Genomic DNA, 17046 nt, shown 5'->3' with positions numbered 1-17046 from the left:
ATTGTCCGGAGTCTTCCCCCTTGGAAGTGCCCTGGTAGTCGGTCACGATTCCCATGACTTATTGATCCCTCAACTAAAACATCTTCCCCTTATCTTCGGCCTGACAAAGCTAGTTTAAACAACATTGACCAGAAACCCCAGTTCTCAGGCCCCTCACAAATGGCAGCCCTTCCTGACCTTAAACACTATGCTACAGGCCGCCCCATCATATCTATGAATGCTGTAGTTGGAAGTTTTCATGATAACTGCATTATGCTGTAAATATGTACAGTGGTGTGAAAAAGTGTTTGCCCCCTTCCTGATTTCTTATTTTTTTGCATGTTTGTCACACTTAAATGTTTCAGATCATCAAACAAATTTAAATATTAGTCAAAGACAACACAAGTAAAAAAATCCAAGCCTACATGGCCCTGTGTGAAAAAGTGAGTTCCCCCCCTGTTAAAACATAACTTAACTGTGGATTATCAAACCTGAGTTCAATTTCTCTAGCCACACCCAGGCCTGATTACTGCCACACCTGTTCTCAATCAAGAAATCACTTAAATAGGACCTGCCTGACAAAGTGAAGTAGACCAAATGATCCTCAAAAGCTAGACATCATGCCGAGATCTAAAGAAATTCAGGAACAAATGAGAAAGAAAGTAATTGAGATCTATCAGTCTGGAAAAGGTTATGAAGCCATTTCTAAAGCTTTGGGACTCCAGTGAACCACAGTGAGAGCCATTATCCACAAATGGCGAAAACATGGAACAGTGGTGAACCTTCCCAGGAGTGGCCGGCCGACCAAAATTACCCCAAGAGTGCAGTGAGAGAGTGATCCAAGAGGTCACAAAAGACCCCACAACAACATCCAAAGAACTGCAGGCCTCACTTGCCTCAGTTAAGGTCAGTGTTCATGACTCCACCATAAGAAAGAGACTGGGCAAAAATGGCCTGCATGACAGAGTTCCAAGACAAAAACCACTGCTGAGCAAAAAGAACATTAAGGCTTGTCTCAATTTTGCCAGAAAACATCTTGATGTTCCCCATGACTTTTGGGAAAATACTCTGTGGTCTGACGAGACAAAAGTAGAACTTTTTGGAGGACAGCAGGACAATGATCCAAAACACACCAGCAAGTCCACCTCTGAATGGCTGAAGAAAAACAAAATGAAGACTTTGGAGTGGCCTAGTCAAAGTCCTGACCTGAATCCTATTGAGATGCTGTGGCATGACCTTAAAAAGGCGGTTCATGCTCGAAAACCCTCCAATGTGGCTGAATTACAACCATTCTGCAAAGATGAGTGGGCCAAAATTCCTCCACAGCGCTTTAAGAGTCTCATTGCAAGTTATCGCAAACGCTTGATTGCAGTTGTTGCTGCTGAGGGTGGCCCAACCAGTTATTAGGTTTAGGGGGCAATCACTTTTTCACACAGGGCCATGTAGGTTTGGATTTTTTTTCTCCCTCAATAATAAAAACCTTCATTTAAAAACTGCATTTTGTGTTTACTTGTGTTGTCTTTGACTAATATTTAAATTTGTTTGATGATCTGAAACATTTAAGTGTGACAAACATGCAAAAAAAAAAGAAATCAGGAAGGGGGCAAACACTTATTCACACCACTGTATTTGTGCCCCTCATGTCAATATACCTTTTGGATAAACCTGATTTGGGTGAATGAAAGGAAAAGAGACAAAACCCCCAGATTGCTTGGTTTCTTCTCCTTATCTCCGAAATCCAGGCCTTAGTTCTTGACCCTAAAAGTGAGTCACCCATCTGTAATTTACAGCCAGCCCCACCAGGCAGTGTTCAGGGGACTAAAACACATGGCTTCTACAGAGACAGCTTTTGCCCAGTTTCCCCTCGGCTCCTGAATGGTTATGCTATCAACGGTTGACTGTTACAAAAACTAAACAATTACACCAGTCGCACTGAATCAATCAGAATAACACCAAACATTACTATATTCTGACCTGGGATTATCATGAAACATATTTATGCCATCTCCAGTATTCCTGTGCTCTAACCTGTAAGGAATGTGAGAAAAGGGGGGCCCCCAGGGCACAAGAAGGCGCCTCTAAGAATCCTTCTCTAGCTCTCCCCCACAGGCATGTGTGCCAAAAGGTGGGGGCTAACAATGTATGCTCCGGGAGCGGGAAGTCAGAAAGCTGACCAGCTCATGAGACCAAATGTTACTTATGACTGGCTTACAAGCCATTACCAGGAATGATCATATCTGTCCCTTGAATCTTAATCCTGTACTGTACACACCCACCTTCCACTGCACATTATGAGAACAGCTTTGAATGACTTCATGACATTCGTACACGCTTTAAGTATTTTACATTTGCGTTCCTCAAACTTTTTATATAATGGCCGGTGTGGACCTGGCTAAATTGGGGCTTAACTTGTTGAAGAATGCTACGTCTGAGGAGAGGGTGGAGCTGCGGTCTCTCTGACGAGACCAAGCGGTGGTCATCTTATTCCTCCGCAGATTTGGTTGTCAGGTATGCCGTTGGACCGTGGTAGAGGTAAACAAGTTGAAGGAAGACCTGAGTGCGAATAACGTGGCACTGGTCGGGGTTGGTCCGGAAGAGTTAGGGCTGAAGGAATTCCAGGATGGGGGTTTTTCCAAGGGAGAGCTTTATATTGACGAGAAGAAACAGACATATAAGGAGATGGGCTTCAAAAGGTACAACGCCCTCAATGTGGTTCCTGCAGCCCTGGGGAAGAAAGTACGAAACATTGTCACCAAGGCAAATGCTGAAAGTATCCCGGGAAACTTCAGTGGGGATCTCCTCCAGAGTGGTGGCATGGCCATCATAGCCCAAGGTGGAGAGCACTGCTGCACTTTGCACAGGACACCCCAGGGGATTATGTACCCTTAGAGAATATTGTTAAGGCCCTGGGCATCACCACCAGTGCACAGCAGGGGGAACGGCCACAGTGCAATACTGATGTATGTACACGATAATGAGCCATGGTTGTCTTGCATCAGAGAGCGTTGGGGACATAGGAGAATGTGTCGCTCATTCTCCCCAGCCAGGACATCAGCTCTCGAGCCTGTGGAAGCTGCCAGATGGTTGCTCTTAGAAACAGTGATTAAAAACCAAGTGTTCTGTTTGTCCAACAGTTTTGAATTTGGTTGTATTTGGGATATTAACATGAACTCATACTGATGTTAATAGGACGTTTAGGGCTGTATTTATTGCCAGAGTTTATACCACAGCACTACAGTATATGTGCCAGTCTTTCATAAAATTGCTCCATGAAAACATAAGGAACTGATATGTTGATTCATTTGTTTCTGTTGAAAACCAGCAGTTGCATTAGCTTCAGGACACAGAAAATGTTTTGTGTCGAAGTTATCTTCTAAGTCGCCAGGAAACAATGCAATGGGAGAGATCACCTGCCATCAACATGGCAACAGCAATATCAGTCATATCTCTTCAATTTGTCAGATCTGACACAAAAGATGATTTCTCACAAACTGGCTGCAATAAGTTTATTTGAAAAAATAGGAAAAACACTAAACATAACATATTTGCACTGAATCAAGGATTTTATGTGAAGTGTACAAGCAGTAATTGGAGAAATATTTATTTCATACATGGGCGACATGGCTCAGGAAGTCGGAGGGTTGCCGGTTCGATCCCCCGTCCCTGAGCAAGACACCTAACCCCCAAATGCTCCTGACAAGCTGGTCGGCGCCTTGCATGGCAGCCAATCGCCGTCAGTGTGAGAGTGTGTGTATGAATGGGTGAATGGAGAAGCATCGATTGTACAGCGCTTTGGATAAAGGCGCTATATAAATGCCTGCCATTTACTATTTTAATCCAGCACTGCTTTTATTTTCTTAGCTGCGCTACAGATTGACTGTTTTCACACCTGACTCCAAGCAAAATGTAGGGTGGAAAACCAGCAGTCCTCGGCCCTTGAGGACTGTGATTTGATGGTGTAGCCTGTTGATGAGGTTTGCTTAATTAATTGGTGCATATTTTGGTCGTGTAGGATGAGTGAGGTAGTCGGACTCATGTCCTGATTTACTGTTCATAAATATTAAATATGACAATGTAAATACAAGTAACCAAGATGAATGTAAAATTTTGGGCCTTTATACAACATGCGTAATGTCCGCAGGTTCAAACATGCCTGCCCATCACTATAGCAACGCTGCCCACGCTACCAGCATCTGCCGGAGGACCCAGGGGAGAGCAAGACTACCCACTGAATGCAGACCTCCAACCTGAATTTAAAATATATATTTTAAATCTATCAGTTCTTTTTTTTACTTTGGCGATCAGCACTACCAAAGTATGGTCGTTTTTCTGTATCTTTGAGTGATTTTGCAGTTGAGGCTTTAGTTGTATTTATTTAACACTTTACATAATACGAATGTAAATATCTGTCAAAAGAAAATCTGGCAGATGGCAAACCTAATTCTTATGCACACACGATTAACACCATGCACTTGCGCCTTATAAAAATGGCTTCTCACAATAGCAATTTATTGTCCACATTTGCATTTTGATAGGAATATTTTTATTGGCCTCCTAAGCTGTAATAATAACTTATTTTATTTAAAGTGTAATTGTATGTGATGTGTAGTATGTGAGAATGCTAGAAAAGCCTGATTGACTCCCTTCCTAATAAGAAGGCTACTTCCAGCATAATTTTGCAACCACCAAGCTGGGACTCCGCCTCTTCCTCTCTGGCACCAATAGCAGCCAATGAGGAGGAACGTCTGTTGCTGTTGATTTGCTGTTCAATTGTAATGATCCAATTGAAGCCATTTAATAGTTTTGGAGTCTGTACCATCACTGTTTGAGCTTTAAAGCCATTTTTATTCATATATTTTATTCTGCTCACATGTTTTTCATATTCATAATTTGTCATAATTATTCTCTATGTTGCAGTGATATAGAAAGGTGTTCCACAGCATACCTGCTGGACCTGAGTGACATCACTGCACCATCATATCCCTCAATCTGGTGCCCTAGTTTGCCAAGGAACAAACAAGAGTCATATTCCTTCACTGGCAAACTCATGTACCCCCTGTTTATCCTCCATCTGTCTGTTTGTGACGGAGAGAAAACACACGCTCACAGAACAAAATGGTTTCCTGTGATTGCATAGAAGAACTCTGTCTTCTTACCTGTTACAAATAACGTACCACATCAAACATTCTGAAATAAGGGAAGAGACAACCCTTGGTTTTCCTTTGAGCTTCCTACTCTAATTCACGGACGTCATAATGCCTGGGCTAAAGCCGGAAGATTAAATTCCAATTTCTCTGGGCTAGATTTTGGCATCTCCGCAATACATGCTATTTGCATTAAGAAATCTACATCTGAATTTAATTTCAATTCAATCTCTGAACTTAAATAACCCCTCCAAATTCTGGAAAACCATTAAGTCTCTGGACCCTGCTGCCTCTGCTTCATTCCACTATGATCACCCTCAGCCAATAATGGATAAACAATGCATTATTGATCTCTTTCATGAACATTTTGTTTCTGCCCGGTATTTGTTTGACCGTACCTATCCTGTTCTACATCTGGTGTCTCAGTGAGGCCTCCTACTGGTGATCCTGATGATGGTACCTCAGATTCTTGTTTTACTTTTGAAAGCATTTCTATAGCCAAAGTCCTCAAGACTCTTAAAGCTATAGAGCCCAAAAAGCCATCTGGTCCTGATGGCCCTGATCCTTATTTATTCAAACATTCAGTTGATCCAATAGCTGATCCATTGGCCCACATGTTTAAGATTTCCCTCTCGATAAATACTATCCCCAGAGGCCTATGTTCTGCCCCTTTTACAATGGAGGGATCCTACTGTCCTTATAGTACCATCCTATCTCAAAGCTCTCAGCAGTTGCTAATATCATGGAGAGGTTAATGCCCAGCTAAAGGATCTCTTGCAGAAAAATGCTTCACTGAGTTCACTGAGTCTGGTTTTAGATCAGGCCATAGCACTATAACTGCTGCCTCACAGGTATTAAATGACATTGTACAGGCTCTCAACAACAAAAACTACTGTGCAGCATTATTTATTGATTCATCTAAAGTCTTCGACACTGTCGACCACAATATTTGAGTCAACAAGCTCCACAACATTGGTCTGAGCTCCAAAGTGGTTAGCTGGTTGGCAAATGATCTATCAGACAGATCTCAGGGTGTTCATGCTGACAGTCAGAAATAATCCTCCAAGTTAATTTCCCGGGGTGTACCCCAAGGGTCTATTCTGGGTCCAGTCCTGTTCACTATTTATATAAATGACATTAGCTCAGTGGCAAAAAAATTAATCTCTATGCAGATGACACAATTGTCTTCTTCTGAGCCGCCTTCGTGTCTAGAGCTGTCCAAAAAACCAAAGATTAAATTGGGTTTTTATTTTAGAAATAAGACATGTTTTAACTTTGCTCCTTGCAAAGAACTGGTTGTAGCTTCATTCTTCCCAGTGATTGATTACGATGATGTTCTTTATATGCATGCTTCTGCTACCACTCTTCAGGCTGTAGACACAGTCTACCATGCAGCCTTATGCTTTATCTTAAATCCTAAACCCCTTACTCATCGCAGTTATTTGTATGAAAAGGCAGGTCTGACTTCATTATCCCACCGTAGATGGCTTCATTGGCATATTTTCATCCATCATGGGGCAGCTCCCTGGGTATTTAAATGGCATTTTCAATAGGAAAACATGTTCCTAAACCCTCCGCTCCCAGAACCTGCCACTTTTTACTGGTCCCTGGTCCGTCCACAGAATTTGGGAATAACAGTTAAGCTCCACGGTCCTGGAACCAGCTCTAGAAAGATATTAAACTGGATCACTTTATCCCTGCGGGTGATTTTAAAGTTTTGTGTTGTGCTTTTGTATTGAATTAAATTTTATACTGTAGTCTCTGCTCGCTCCTCCCTTGGCCAGGGCTCCTTTGTAAAAGAGATAACCAGCTCAATGGGACTCACAAAGGGTCTTTGGTCAGGAGAAATTGGTTCTTGGTCTGGGAGCTTTGACACTTCACACCTTTGATAGAGGGTTCTGTAAAGAACTAAAGGGTTCATCTATAAAGACAAGCCTAAGAACCTATATATATACCTGTATACTTTAATATTGCTACTGTATATTGTAATATAAATTATCCATAGTAGAATGTTTATACCACAGCATTGTATACTGTGATATAAAGTATCTGTAGCAGAATGTGGATACTATATTGTTATATATTGTTGATATAATATGTATATTATTGTGATATTCAGGAGCTGCAGCAGAATATATCGCATTGTGACATATTGCAATATCAAGTATCTGTTACAGAATACTGTATTTATATTACATTGTGATATTATATGCAGTATCTGTAACAGAACGTGTATACTCCATTTTGATGTATTGCGTTCTACAGTTTATGTATCACAATATACATATACGCTATGGTGAACAGTGTGAGAGACACAGAGATATGAATGTTGTCTTGTGTCTTACACAATGTGTATTCCAGACGAGTAAGATAGTCAGTGTTAAATAGCTTTAGGAGAGGTGTAAACGTACACAGTCTGATGGAAGCCTATTTCAAATCCTCCATAACTGTTCTTTTTGTCCATGCCTGAGGCTGCTATGGAGTCACAGACCACACTGGACCAATGCTATAAAACAAATCCCCTCTGGAGGCTGAATATTAAATATGAGCGTGGCAGCCATCTTGACGAGCAGTAATCTGCATCCCAGTCAGAAACAGAATCTTTTTCACATCGCTGTGTATATGTTTTGTTTTCTTGATTGTTTATATGATTGTATTTTATTTATAATGTACAAGCGACAATATGAAGGCCATAAAGTGGGAGAATATCTCTCTTCTTTTTGACTTCTTTTTGAATTAGTAGCTTTTTTTTTGGTTGGTAATATTTAATTGCTCAATTCAAATTTTGTTTTTATATTCTACATCCACAGCTGAAGGCAATGTCCCGTTATATGTTTAACGGACAATAATGATTTCTGTTCTGTTAATTCTGTGGCACAGAATTATATATTGTGATACGCAGGGTAGTACTGTGTATGCCATATTCTGATATATTGCAATATGCATTTTCTTCTGTGATATAACTGCATCTGTATTATCGTTGCGAGTCAAGTTGAAGCATGACTTTCCTTTTCCAGTTAACACGGTGTTCACTCGGTACATTCATAATTCATCATTTGTACATAATTCCCAGATATGAATGACATGGGCTCAGCTACAGGGGGCAGACATGTTAGGGGAGGTGGGGGGGGGGCGGGTTGTGTGCTTTTGTCTGCAGTACCGCATTGATTGGTTTGTGGATTTCACATGATGAATGATGTCGCACCAGTGATACCAGGAGCACCTTTGGGTTGCTTCTGACATCGTGCTTCCAAAGAACTGAGCATCAGGAAGGAATTTATTTTCCGGCCCGTGTGTGTTAAAAAATGAAACTGCTGGAGCCTGCCCAATACTTCCAGGAAGTGTCGCAGAGAGAGAGAGAGGGGGAGAGAGAGAGAGAGAGAGAGAGAGAGCGAAGGGATTGGGCTGGAGGGGGGGTGGTGTGGGGGTGGAGGGAGGGGCACAGAGGCATCAAGGGAATACAGAGACAGAGAGAGAGAGACTGAGAGAAAGACAGAGAGAGAGGGAAGAGAGGGAGGGGCCGTAGTCAATAATCGACAGAAACAGGGAAAGAGGTGATGTCACCTCTTCCCACCAGCCAATCAGAGCGGGGGAAGAAGGGAGGAGGCAGAATGTAAGTGTTTTTGTACCACACTGCAGCATCAGTGAAGAAGAAACAATCTATTTTTTGGAAAGGAAGAAATAAGATCAGAGAGAGAACGAGACAGAGAGAGGGAGAAAGAAAAGGAGCGGGACAGGGAACCTGAAGGAACTAATCAAAGGCCATCTTTTCCCTCGGAAAGGTAAGGAACGACGCCGAATGCTGAGCTTGGAGAATGAGAGGGCGGGTAAGACAATGGCTCAGCTCCAGTCAGGGGGTATTCCCATAATCCCACCCTGGGAAGCAGGTGAGGGAGATGGAGGGAACACACCTAGTCTCGGCCCCAAATACAGCCGCTTCTCCCTGCCCGTGGCTCGGGTTCAAATGTTGCGCAATTCAACGAATAACCGTATTATTTACTTCTTATACAGACAGTTGTATTGGTTTTGTCTACAAATAACGGTCTAGATGCTCTACGGTATTAAATCACCATTTTTACAGGGAAAATGCAGTTTTTAGATCGTAAATATAATTATATTTATAAAGAGAATGAGCAATGATATGTATTACTATTATTATTTATGTTATTAAGAATAGCATTATTAACATACTGTAAATAATGTTATTTATGTTATTGCTGTAGATAATAGTTTCTATAATTAATAATAATAATAATAATAATGTTCTATATTAATGATATTTTTCCTATAATAACAATGAGTAACAATTATTACAGTATTGCTGCGGTTATCAACAAGAAAATGAACAATAATAATAATAATAATAATTTTCTTTTTTATTGAATTTCTCTTTGTTTATTATTGCTACTGTATTGTACTTGCTACCAACAATAATAATTTACATACATATGTATTATGTGAATTATGTATGCATGCATACAATAAATATATGTATATGTATATGCATATATGTACACATAGTAGCATATAATTATGTATAATGTGTAGTAGATGAGTAAAATGTAAGTAGATAGGTATGTAAGTATGAAATATATTGGGTATTGTGTGCATCATTAGAGTGTATGAAATAGGCAATATGCAGCATGCCTGAACTTCTTTCATAGGGTGTTTTTGTGTGCCGGTTACAAAAATGTACATACCATATGCATATTCCTTCTACGAAATGTCTCGATCTTAATCACCTGAATTGAAGTGTGTCTTGTGTACAGTGTTGACGGTGGGTTTGTATTTGAATACTGAAAATCACTGTGTTTTATGGTTTGTCTATAGTGTATCTCAGCACTGCTGGATTGTTTTGAGGTTGTTTCTGTATTGTACAGGACTGTTAAGCTCTGATGCAGAGTTTGAGGCAGTGCTCCTGTCTTTTAGTCCCCTTCTGTGGTTTTTATGGTCCGTAGACCCACATTACTCTCCACACCTTCCCAGCCTGCCTTGTTCCTTCCCTCCCTTCGGCCCAGTACTTCCCTTTCCAACAGTTTCTCCAGTCCATCAGGGGTAATTTTGCCAGGATCCATTTCCTGTCATAATGTAATCCAGAGAGCAGAGAGAGAGTGAGAGAGAGAGAGAGATCCTGTCATACCTCACTGCAGATATACTCTCTCATCGTAAAACCATATCCATTAAGACCAGACTCAACTGAGGTTGAATAAAGATCTATGGGACTGAACTGAATGAAACTATAGAGGGGCTGAAATAGAAAGAGACAGAGAGGGCAGGAGGAGAGAGGTGACAGAGAGGGAGGGAGGGGCAGGAAGACAGAGAGGGGCAGGAGGAGGAGAGTGGGGCAGGAGGCGAGTGGAGGGAGATGTTTAGAGGGGCACAGTCTGAGAAAGAAAGGGGTTGAGGTGTTGGGTGATGTTGATGATGCATGTTGGTCATGGATGCAGCTGCAGAGATTTCCCTTTAACACTAGAAAGGCCAGAGCCAATGCCATCAGGCGTTTGGGATTATACATACTCCAACATTGTAAATGCAATACTCTTCTCCTTCCATGACTTTTCTAAAATATTTGGGCTTAAAATGAGTACATGAAATTTTAAGAAATCAACTCAACTTCATTTTCACCACAAAAACTCCCCCTGCCAGCAGAGGTTTAAAGTGTCCCTCTCCTCCAATCACAGTGTTCAGCAACTGACGTTTTGATGCATATTGCACAATCAAGAGCTATCAAAACTATTTTTGCATAAATAATCAAACAATACTAATTCATTGCAATCGTTTGATGAAGATGGTGAATACTTTATGTGGGGATGAATAACTGGGCATTGTAGTAATAAATAGGTTTAGCCTATACGTCTGATGAGATAACAGTTCCGGCATATTTTTTAGTTTTTCATTGAGAGATATTCTAAATAGATTCCATGATGGTGTTTTCTGTGGAATTGATGAGTAAGCGGAGAGAGGTGTGTGCAATAATGGGCTCACGGGAAGGGAGAAATCTGCTGAATTCATTATGTCTTGAAGAAATTGCTTTTTAAAAATAGTTAAACAGCCAAAACCTGTAGCCACACCCACATCTGTACCAACACACACACCTCTGACCTCACGTATATATACCAACACACACACATGTAGCCACACCCTCACCTGTACCCACACACACACACACACACTACTTCAGTTACACATTCATTTAATTATTCTAATAAATGCAGCATCTATAAACAGAACTACCCATGAGCCGTAATGGCTGCACACTGATGCTGGTGACACATAATGATTTTAGTAAACTCCCATACCTATGAGCCGAAATGGAATGTGCTCTGATGCTGTCGCGACATTGTCTCTTTAGTACACTAATAACTATGCGTCACAATGGCAACACTAGTACACTGGGCTTCTGCCCTTTCATTGCCAGTTAGCCGAGGAGAGGACGGGATTATAATGTCAGCGCTGTCTGGACCCACATCAACAGAATATATTGTTTGCATCTCACGTCGTGTGTTGTGTTTGTTCTGGGAATAGCACACAGTTTAGTTAAGCCAACAAAGCTTTAAGCTTAATTGACTGTGCTGAGGAGGGGGGTTTGGTTGAAGATTTAGGAGCGGTGGCCACAGTTCAAACTTAAATGCAAATGCAAATGTCTCCCAGTAGCCCGGAGAACATATTAGTGGTCTGATAAATGATGTAAAGGGAAGGTATATTCATAGGCCTAGAGAAACACTTGTATATAGAACAGAAAATCAAGTCATTGGACTGAGAAATATGAAGTCATTGTTAATGTCAAAGGCAGGTATTCAATTCAGTTTCAATTCTATTTTATTTGTACAACGCTTTTCACAGACTGTGACAAAGACACTTTACAGAGTAAAAAATGACCAGGCCTGAACCCCCCAGATAGAAAACATATGTAGAAATATCATGGAATTTGGCTACCAAAGAAGGATGTAGCAATAATTGCCTAATCTCAATCCTATATTTAGCAAAGAACATTCCGTATTTGTGATCTTCAGAGATGGAAAATCCAGGGTTCAGAAAGTAAAAGTCCTGCCATGTGTTACTTCCTGCCAGCTGATTTCACTAATGAGCTCTATCTCCTGGCTGAAGAATTGTGCTAATTAGCAAACCCAGGCGGTTGGAACAAAACACTGGGGAGAGCTTTTACTTTCTGAATCCCGATCACGTCTGGTTATATTAGAATAGCTCAACGCTATACAAATAAAAATTAATTCATTGATTGAATGATTGCTATTTGCTCTCGTTCAAAGGTGTGACTTTTTGCATTTCAGAGCAGAACACAAATCTGATATGAGGGAGCGATAAACAGACTTGGAGAGAGAGAGAGAGAGAGAGAGAGAAAGAGAGAGGAAGTGAAGAAGAAGGAAAAATCCAGGCCAATAGCGATGTAGATCCGTGCCATAAACCTGCCCACTTCCAGGATGTAGCCAATGATCATGTCAACTCAGGGAAGGCAGGTAGACGGTGAACACGGTGAATCAAACATGAAGTATGACACAGCTATTGAACAGGAAGTGTGTGTCAAAACATCACACTTCCACCAACTGTCCCTCTGAGAATCTGACCAATGGCTGAGCTGGTGTGGCCTCTCGCTGTTCCCAGATGGCATGGCGAAAGAGCCTTGAGATCTGACTGGGCAAAGGACCGAAGCCAAGTTCACATGCCGTGTTGTGAGGATTTAGATAAAAAAACAGAGAGAGCAGCAATTAAAATGAAATAGGCCAGAAACGGGAAACAAAATATAAAAAACGGGTGTGAAATAAATCAAGATGAAAAGAAGGAGATATTAGAAGGAGATGCGGTCAATGCGTCAGTCCTCTCTTTCCGCTATTTGACCCTCAACTCCGTCGCTTTTCTCTTCCACTGTTCCTCTCCCACTCTCTCGGACAGAAAGAGGCCTTTGTCGTCGGACATGGAAAGAATTCCCCCTCTTCACCCTTCCCTTAAAGTATCTGCGCTTGTCAGGCCAACTACAGAATATACTGTTAAATTGAACTGGACAGAATTTTGGCCTTTGTGCAGCACACTGAGCTTCATTGTCTCAGAGCGGGAAGTACCGCGACGCAGTGACATGTCTGTGTGACTGCGTTTCACACGGACGCATTCTCATCATGCAATGGGCCGGAAGCGCTTGTTTAACAGTGGCGGGGCAGCCTGTAGCGTAGTGGTTAAGACACATGACTGGGGACCCGCCAGGTCATGGGGCGATCCCTGGCATAGCCACAATAAGATTCGCACAGCCGTTGGACCCTTGAGCAGGGCCCTGAACCCTGCGTTGCTCCATGGGAGGACTCCTGCTTAGTCTAATCAACAGTACGTCGCTCTGGATAAGAGCATCTGCCAAATGTCATTAATAACAGTGAGGTACATGCTTTACTGTGTGTGTGTGTGTGTGTGTAGGCTAGTATTATATTGATAGTACTGTACAGCAGGTGAGATAGTGTGTGTTGATATTATAGCGTGTGTGTGTGTGAGTGTATGTTAGCATTATATTGATATTACTGTATAGCAGGTGAGATAGTGTGTGTTGATATAATTGTGGGTGTGTGTGCATGTATCTGTGTGTGTGTGTCTGTGTGTGCCTGTGCCCGTGTGTGTGTGTGTGTGTGTGTGTGTATGTCAGTATTATATTGATATTATAGCAGGTATGATGGTGTGGGTTGATGTTATAGTGGGTGTGTGTGCAGCTCTCTGTGTGTGTGCACTGTGTTGTGTTGATTTGTGATGTATTAGCATGCGTAGAGAGGAATGTCAGATGATCTAGCCCTCATCCCATTTCACACTGCTACAGAAGGTGAATGGGGACGAAGGAGGACGTTGTGAAAAATAAGATTCTCATATTTGCGCTGAAGCCACACCCCACCATTCACTGTGGCAGGCTCACATGCCACTGCGCTGCCTATCTGACCGCCATCTCAGATCCTAGACGCACAGGAGGAAACATATGAGATCACACGCCAGTTCCTGACTGTCTTTGCTCCTCTATATTTAATGTGTACTAAAGGGCTTTTGTGCTTTCAAAAAAATTTAAAGGCGGGTTTTCTTGTTTGACATGAGCTGGAGAGAACATCAGGCCACATGCTAGTTGTGTCTGTGGTTGCACGCACATCAGCCTCAAAGCTCTGGTAATGTGTGTGAGCTCCATAGAAAATTCATGAGTTGGGGGGGTATTGTAGTGCAACGCTGTTGCCTCGCAGCAAGAAGATAGCGAGTTTGAATCACAGCCACGGCCTTACTGTGTGGCGTTCTCCCCGTGTCCGCAATGGTTTTGTCTGCGTACTCCGGTTTCCTCCCACAGTCCAAAGACATGCGGAAGACTTATTGCCGACTCTAAATTGCCTGTAGGTATGAGTGTGTAAGTGAATGATGTATACGCCCAGTGTGGAGTGGTGTCCTGTCCGGGGTGTATTCCTGCCTCTTGCCCAGTGCATGCTGGGATATGCTTCTGGCCTCCGGCGATCCTGACCAGAAATAAGCGGTTTAGAAAATGGATGGCCGGATGAATAATCCACATTTTAATGGATACAAAGTCTCCGTGTGGCCAGCCGATGAGATGGTCCCTCAGGCGGGACTATCGCTAGATCAGCTATCGACTATCGCTGCAGTAAGTGCGGTTCCCAGACAGTCTGAGCTCAGAGACTACACAGGCGTAAGCGTGTTCCTGACACGGGTGCTAAATTGAGCCGCTCAGATTTCTCTCTTGGGAGTTTGCTCAGGGAGGAAAAGAAGAACAACCTTCTTACACTGTCAGAAAAAAGGGTTTTTTGGCTTGTCTCCATAGGGGAACCCTTTTCAGTTCTTTATGGAACCCTCTATCATAGGTGTGAAGTGTGAAAGATCATAGACAAAGAACCATTTTAACTAAAAACTAACAACTGATATTTTTCTGATATTGTAGCATGTGTTTGTTAGCACTGCAACGCGCTGATGTTTTCGAATCGACGCTGTGCTCCCTGAATCACTCCAGGACTGTGGGTTCACTGGAACACAGATGCAGTGTAAGGGAAAAGATCCTGTTTCAGTGCAGTTTATTAGTGGTTTGGCACTTTACTCGCTCTGAGGTCCATTCTGACTTGACTCTTGAATGTGTGGCTCTTTTTCCTTACTTGATGCAGGATGACTCAGGCATTTATTTCTGGGACGCGGGCATTCTGCTTTTAACCTCTCTAGCTGCCTCTCCGCACTTGGGCTACGGCCTGACTGAAAGAGGTGTGTGACGCTTATTCCAAATTCACATTTTAAGCGTGGAGGAGACGCTCCTACCCAGAGCGCCTTACATTACATTACATTATTGGCATTTGGCAGACGCTCTTATCCAGAGCGACGTACAACAAAGTACAAAAAGGCTTACATTATTTTACATAGTCTACTTTATACTGCTGGATATTTAACTGAAGGAGTTTCTTGAGCAACAACAATGCCATACCTGGGAATGAAATCTGTTGGAGCTGTAGGCCCACTTTATAACTGGCCATTATACTGCCATGCAGCTAAACCTGACTTCAAGTTGCCCAGACCACACACCCTAAAAGATGGTGTAAGGAGAATGTGAATATGCCCCCTTACTGGTCATCAGGTGTAATAAATATGTTATAAATACAAATTACATTGACATTTATCTAAGAACATTCATTCATTCATTCATTATCTGAACCCGCTTATCCTGAACAGGGTCGCAGGGGGGCTGGAGCCTATCCCAGCATACATTGGGCGAAAGGCAGGAATACACCCTGGACAGGTCGCCAGTCCATCGCAGGGCACATACACCATTCATTCACACACTCATACCTATGGGCAATTTAGACTCTCCAATCAGCCTAACCTGCATGTCTTTGGACTGTGGGAGGAAACCGGAGTACCCGAAGGAAACCCACACAAACACGGGGAGAACATGCAAACTCCACACAGAGAGGTCCCGGCCGACGGGGATTCGAACCCAGGACCTCCTTGCTGTGAGGCGGAGGTGCTACCCACTATCTGTGCCACCTATCGAAGAACAAACATTATCAATTACAATATAATTATACTACAGTTTCTCATTTAACATTTCATGTAACTTTAATTACTTACTTTATTTTAGTTTATTTGACAGGGGCAATGCAAATTCATAACATTTCTGTAAATGTGTCAGAGTGAGCCAGGAAGGGAGCTCACAGTAGTCCCTGGACAACCTTTGGCTGAAATTTGGATAAGGTTTGCTTGGAGAAGATCTGTTTCCATTGAGGTTCTCGTTAAACATTGATGGAGGATTTGCTGGTTAATTTTGTAAAATGGAAGCTTTGTTCCTGTCCGTTCACCGCAGTGACTCCTAGGTATCTCCATTCATGTTTCAAATCACTGGACTCATTGCTTGGTCTGAAACCCGCTTGCAGTGCTCTCAAATTGAGTCTCCTTTATTTGCAAGTCCCCAGTGAATCCTCTGTCTTATCTTAAAAGAAAAACAGAGATTGTGGATCTTTTACAAACGCAGTTACTCACAGTGTTTGTAGCCATTAACGTTCCCATAGGCTTTAGCTTCCTCACAATTGTGCCTGGAAATGTACAAAGCCCAGATAAAACACTATCACTCACAGTGCAGCATACAGGGTCTTCTCAGCCATATTTATCTAAAAACCAGAGGAGGGTACAGAGTACCGGCTTCTGCTCTTAATTATTTAATTAGTTCACACATTTATTCATTCAGTTTCGCTAAAGTTCTTGATAAATAACAGCTAAGACTTGTGTTTTACTATCTCGCCTATGGTTAGGTCAGTGTTGGAGCATAAAGCTAATTAGCTATCTGGGCTGGCATAAATAGGATAGATAAAAATTTGCATACACACACCAGGCCCCCAAGAAAGAGCCGCCCCCCCTCGTTTACAATCACAAACATGGTGGACAAAGCTCTTTGCTACAAGAGAACAAA

General features: G+C 42.2%; 1 protein-coding gene and 1 pseudogene across 1 annotated transcript in view; both read left to right on the top strand.

Annotated features, from left to right (window-relative positions):
• The first annotated feature begins 2352 nt into the window (after window positions 1-2352).
• Window positions 2353-3071, top strand: LOC133110694 (prostamide/prostaglandin F synthase-like; annotated as a pseudogene).
• Window positions 3072-8769: 5698 nt separating this feature from the next.
• The window catches only part of LOC133109909 (neural cell adhesion molecule L1-like), a 56484-nt gene continuing 48207 nt past the window's right edge, over window positions 8770-17046 (top strand). Inside the window, exon 1 of the mRNA XM_061219652.1 lies at window positions 8770-8905. The gene's annotated coding sequence lies outside the window, so the exon portion shown is untranslated. The remainder of the gene's footprint in view (window positions 8906-17046) is intronic.

This window comes from Conger conger, chromosome 14, assembly GCF_963514075.1.
Source record: "Conger conger chromosome 14, fConCon1.1, whole genome shotgun sequence".
Classification (NCBI taxonomy): Eukaryota; Metazoa; Chordata; class Actinopteri; order Anguilliformes; family Congridae; genus Conger; species Conger conger.
This window is presented reverse-complemented; position numbering and strand designations above follow the sequence as displayed.